Source organism: Brassica oleracea, chromosome C8 (genome assembly GCF_000695525.1).
Source record: "Brassica oleracea var. oleracea cultivar TO1000 chromosome C8, BOL, whole genome shotgun sequence".
NCBI classification, from domain to species: Eukaryota; Viridiplantae; Streptophyta; class Magnoliopsida; order Brassicales; family Brassicaceae; genus Brassica; species Brassica oleracea.
Window position 1 is genome coordinate 28,821,368 of NC_027755.1, and position 6,933 is coordinate 28,828,300.

A 6,933-nucleotide genomic window follows, 5' to 3' on the forward strand; every position below is an offset into this window, starting at 1 on the left:
TCATTGTTCTTTTCAGCTAACATGAGCGCAACCATCAATTCAGAAAATCTCGTGTACCTGCATTTTCTGTAAATTTCGGGCAAGAAGTGAATCTATTTGTGGAAAGTATTGTATGTTTTATTCATCATTTCTGCCTCAGAGACATGATTACCACAATACTTCAGGAGTGAAACTATCCTCAGGACAGCGAAATTGTAATCTTCAACCTTTTGAAAATCTTGGAACCTCAGATTTTTCTACTCTTCTAGAGCGTGAGGGAGGTTGAATTGTATCTGGTTATCGAACCTTTCTTTTAAAGCTTGCCACAGTTCAGCTGGGTCTTCTACGCTTGCATAGTCGTGCGTTAGATTTTCATCTAAATGCTTCTTCAGGAAGATTATCGCTTCGGCTATATGCTCGGGTGGCGATTTGTTACCGATTACAATTGTTTCGGTTATCTTTTTCATCACCAGATATGGTTTCACGTTTGTGACCCAGCCGACCTAATTTTTGCCAATTATTTTCAGAGCCGGGAACTGGAGTTTCTCGATGTTTGCCATTTGTATCTCTAAAACACAAAATAATATATTTTATTAAAATTTCATAATTTTAAAACAAACCATTTATATTAATAATATACACAATTACAAGGAGAAACAACGCATAGAAAAGTAAACCGACATTAAGCGTAAATTCTTCAGGAGCAAATTCTCCAATAAAAAGACCGTACATAGAAGCAAAAATAAAAATTGCACATAAGACCAAAAATATTCGAATCATCTTTTTTGCAATGAAAAACCGGAATGGAACGATTTGAAAATATTTGAGAGAAGATGAATTGTTTTGGATGAAGTAAATGAGTAAAGTATGAGTGTATTTATAGATGAAAAACAATGTTCATAGCCGTTTGAAAAGGGTAAAAATTTTGAAATTTTTATTTGTGACCGTTGGGATTAAATTGTATGAACCGAAAATCAATCTGAAAATATTGTAATGATCAGTCAACCAAATTCCGTAAATTTCATAATATTCGATATAGGTGACCAAACATTTATATAATAACCATAATTTAATAAACAAACAAATATCAATCATATTATGGTGATATACATTAATCAAATTATGCGGCGGCACAACCAATCCAATAATTATAGTGTAATTAGCAATCAAGGTTTATTAACGAGGTGACATACCGCCCGCATTAATATAGATAAATAATAATAATTAAAACATCTACTATAAAATTATTAATAATAATATAGGCGGTATACCAGCCATTATAGCAGAGTATATATGATACATATAAATTTTACCGAATCGCAGAGTGATCGTGCTGATAACGTGTTATGAAATAACTTATAATTTTATAGTATTGAGAAATTTAAATAAGGGCAAAATTTTATACCCGCAGGAAAAAGGTAACACTTATAATAAGAGATAATGTGTTATAAGAAGAAGAGATGTTGTGTTACAATCGATCGAAATGATCGATTTATATACAAGTGAAAAAATTGAAATTATTGTGCGTGCATAGTAACATAAGCTCTACTTGATAATAAACGTATACACCTAAATGTCAATATTCGATGCGTTATTTATTGACATTTACTTTCACTTACTCTTTCACGTTTATAACAGAATGCAATTATATTGCTTGTTGTTTTTTTTTGACCCAAAATTAGATTACTTGTTTAAGTAAAAGAGATACCAAAAAGATACTTCCGTGATGCAATAACAAACTATTCGTTTGACATTTCTCCTTGGGATGTGTAAGATTCATGCGACTTTTATGAAAACGTGAGCTTATCCTTACATAGTTGATTGTTTGACAGACGTAGTAGTTTTTTGTGTTGGTTTAATGGTATTAATCACATATTGTGACCGACATTAAAATAATACTCAGGACATACGAATACAGTGACACAAAAATGTAACCGAACTTTTTTGGTGTGGACATATATGATCACTCGATTCGTTTCGAAATTGATCATCTAATAGGCAGTGATGTAGTATACATATTGTTTTTTTTTTGAATAATTACATATTGTATTTACACTCAAAATATGACACTTTATACGATTAAAGTGAGCTTATATTTTTGAAAAGTTGTAGCGTATAACATTTTCTTATATATATAAAATTGTCCAAAATATTATTAGTAGAAAAAAAGAAAATGATCCATAACTCCTTTAGTGATGTAAAAACTCGTTTGTGTGTAGGAAAACGTGACTTGTGAGAAAAGGAAATGGGATGAGGGAGAGAAGAACAATGGCTTTAAGAAGTGATGATGAAATTGATGGTTTTGAATTAAATGGACAAGTGGTCAAAACTTGTCCACTCTATTTCTTGTCAGGAAACTTCTCATGTCAATCATGACCGTTGATTTTTTGTGCCAGTCAAATACATATATGACAGACGGTATGATCCCATCTTTTGAAAGTCTCTTTGGACTTTCAATTTTATTCCATCGCGACTCAAACTGATATTACTATGGGACTTGGAACTTGGAAGTATAAAACTATGAAGAGAAAAGAGAGAGAAATAAAAATAGAAAATTTGAAAATAACAATTAATGAACAGAGAAAAGGCATTTAGTAATTAGTATTCTAACTTGTTAAAATCATATAGAGCTTATTCAAAAGTTGGTAAGGTTTGGTTTAGTCAGTACCTATAACATAGTGTTGGACCACAAGAAAACCAGGAGAGACACTAGAATGGAATGGCATTAAAAGTGAATTAAAGGTGGTGTGAATATTGCAGTTGAAGAAATATAATAAACTGTCAGAAATGATATAAATATTGTTGGAATTTTACTACTAGTATAAAGTATAAACAGTTCTATCTTTATATAAACAACTATAATACTTATATACAGTACTTCTTATATATATATATTAATACATACATAAATGTTAATATGTAATGATTCTTCCTTAGTTGGAGTTTGAGATTAATCTATCTATAAAAAGTATGGTTTGTCAGGTTTGATCCAAGGAAAAAAATGTGTTAAGCCTAGGTCATATACATGTCCCACACATGTAAATTGACCAAAACATAATAATAAAGGAGCCAGAAAACATTATAACCAAGGCGGGTAGGTTTATCTAAATACGTTACGTTATTCTTTGTGATTCGTGTAAGAAGTGGAATTTTGTTTTTTCGCGTCAAAACATGTCTTTTGTTGTATGAGTAGATAAGTATGGCGCTCCCCAGTTGATGATGTTAATACTTGTAAAATAATAGGATCCGATTTTGATATATATGCTACGATGTTGTCATGTTGATGTATAACATTAATTTTGGGGGAGGGGTAGTTAGGTGGTAAGCTACTGATTGCAGAAGAAAAAAGAGAAGAAGAAAAGATGCACTTTAAGCCCAAGCCAGACCCACCATTTGTTTGTTTATAGTAACCCCATAATAACCAAAGCAAACTAAAGTTTTAACTTTTGACTCGTCAGATGAACCTACAAATTTCTTAGGAGTTTTTCAATGCAAGAGTTTTTATATGGTATTTGTCGTATTGGTCATAAGTAATAGAGAAATTGCATTTCATGTACAAACATAAGTACATAATTTGCATGGATGGAAATTTGCTTTTCACGCTGATGTGTTTTTTAAATGACTCTTCTACCTCTATTCTTTTTATAATACAACCTAAAAATGAACTCATTTCTATCTCATCTCTTCACTCTCCTCTCTTTAATCCTTCTACCATGTCGAGAGATCTCACCTCTCTTGTCTTATCTCTTTCTTCAGAGTTTCTTAACTCTTATATGTCTCTTGATCTCTCCTCTCTTCTTCTCTTCAGATTTATCACCTTCTCTTCTTGGCTATCATCATCTCATCGTCACATCGTCACATCGTCACGCCATTACGTCTGCTCAAGCTCGCTCTCACACAGTTACCTCACCTCTGCTCAAGCTCACCATCACGCCGTCACCTCACATATGCTTCAGCTCGCCGTCACCTCACCTTTGCTACAACTCGCCTTCATTTCAGTCAATGGAGAAGGGAAAAATCCAGGATGCTACAGAGGAGGAGGAAGAATAAAAGGAGAGAAGGAATAAAAAAGATGAGAAAGGGTGACGAGGAAGAAGAGAAGAACAAAGGCTCCTAGAGACTGGCCGTAGAAGATGACAGAAGAGTGGTCCTTATGTTTACTGATGGCATCCTGGATTACTAGTTTCATGATTCTCAACCGCCACATGCTCATAGTTGGTGAGTCTCAACATGAGTCTACTTGATTCTGGATATCAACTCGGCATAACACATATGTAAAGTATCAATGGATTTCATCGAGTTACCCCCTCGTTTTTTTTGTTGTTGATGATGAATCCGTTAGGTTATGAATTGTTCCAAACCAACTAACAATAGCCAGTAATTTTAAATCTAAATATCAGCTAATATGTACAATATCTAGATAATTTGAAATATAACCATGTTAATTTATGGAAGATCTGAAAATTTAGAATATAACCATTCTAACTTACATATCAACTATATGAGTTAAACTAACATTACCCAAAAATAGAATTAAGGAAGACGAATAAAAAAACATATATTTATTAACATGATAATTATAATCGAGAAAACATGCGTAGTCGGATAACTGTAGTGTTAACCGACCATTTATTAAAAATACTAACTAAAATATTGATATCTAGATAATTAGTATATATTACCGGCTAACTATAACAAAAAAAAATTCAAGTGAAATTACAACTTACATCATAAAGAAAAGTGAAAGATATTTCCAAGAATCATGGTAACAACTAATAGTTGGTACTTCACCCTTAATAAACTCGCGTCTTCATAAACTCTCGTCTTCTGAGCTGATCCGCCGGAGATGGTACTTGACGAGGAAATGCGACGGCAATGCGGCAGTGGATGATGATGGTCATAAAGAAAGCATTTGTTGAAGTGTGAAGAGTGAATGAGCTATTTCTTAAACAAGGCTCGCGATTTCCAGTTTCTGCGAGTTTACGCGCCATCGTGTAATCACATCCAAAACTTGATGGTTCGGGTGAGAGAGATTTGAAACTGAATGTGTGAATTTGTGGCAATGAATATAAGGATGACAAAAAAATTTAATAGAAAGGATCCCAATCTAAAAAAAATGATGATTTAGTGTTTGATAATTTATCTTTTTGTGAAAAGATGTGTTTGTGGTTTGCAAGAGGAAACGAGTGTGGTTTGCAGGAGGAAACGAGTGTGTGCGTGTGTGTGTGTGAGAGAGAGAGAGAGAGAGAGAGAGAGAGAGAGAGAGTAGATGCATTGTCACGCCATCACAACATTAAACTAGAGAACGAATAGGGTCACAAAGGTCATTTCTCATCTTCTGCAGTTGGGCTAGTGGGCCATTGTTTTTTTTCATCCCTATAAATTTCTGAATCTTTGTATATTTCGCTCGTAAGTAATAGTACATTGGAAAATGATCAAAACGTCATTCAGAAACTTTTTCTTTGCATTGCAGATTAAGAATACATGTGAAACTCCAACATTGAAAAGTCGGTATATAAAATGTTCAAATTAGAATTCTTCTTAGAAATCATAATCCTTTGATGACAAATTCCATGCATAGGGTGAAAGTAATGTTTAACTATATCAATTAATTGTTGGATAAGTGACATAAAAGTCCAAGAAACTAATGCAGAATTGTTCTCTAGTTTCTTGCTTAAGGAAACTATACGACGTACGCGTATATATAAAACTTCATCTTTAAAACACTTATAAAGGTAGAAATAATATTAAGTTAACAAGTTATTAACTAAGGAAATGTCGTCATCATGTAGCGTATATGAGATGTATATGCCGTCGACTTATCCTAATTTGAACTCGAATAATGGTAAGTCGACTACACTAATACACATCATTAGCTACGAGAAATTCTTGGGTTCACCCCTTAGGGTGAACATCAACCAATAGTGTTTGAGTATTTGATATTTGATATCTTTTTAAAAAAGAAATAAAATTGAATATCCAAATTAGATTATATTTTTAAAATAAAATCCATCAAAATACATAAAAATAGTTACAAAAATAAATTAATTAATATTGTTAAGTTTTCAGCAAAATACTAAACCCTATACTCTAAATCTTAAACCATAAACCCTAATTAAACGTTAAACCTTAAACTTTGGATAAACTCTAAGCCGTTGGAAAATCTTAAACCCTAAATCATACATTAAAAACTAAATTTTAATAACACTAAACCCTAAATCCTAATCACTAAACCCTAAACCTTTGGGTAAACTCTGAACCCTTGGATAAATAAAAACTTCAGGGTTTAATTTTAAATATTTTTGATTTAGGGTTTATGATTTATCCAAGGGTTCAGGGTTTATTCAAGGGTTTAGGGTTTAGTAATTAGGGTTTAGGGTTTATGGTTTAGTGTTATTAAGATTTAGTTTTTAATGTATGATTTAGGGTTTAAAATTTTCCAATGGTTTACGGTTTATCCAAGATTTAAAGTTTATAATTTAGGGTTTGGAGTTTAGGATTTAGGGTATAGGATTTAGTATTTTGCTAACGGTTTAACAATATTTATTTATTTATTTTTTGTAACTATTTTTATGTATTTTTTTTGTCTTATTTTAAAAATATAATCTTATTTGGAAATTTAATTATTTTTTTTTAAAAAAAATATCAAATATCAAATACTCAAACACTATTGGTCGGTGAATCTAGAGGTTCACCCTAGGGGTTGAACCCAAGAATTTCTCATTAAGTACAAACCAAATTGAAAACATTTTCTTATATATTTCTAAGTAATATAGTAATTATTGTCGGTTTGATATGTTAGTATTTTATACAAAGGCGAAAATCTAAGAACAAACAATTAAATTAACTAATCATTACACACGCTATCTCAAAGTCGACTGACTTTTATATAACAATGACCACGGTCAGATTCACAATGTATATTTAACCGTTCTCATTATCCAACATGATTCA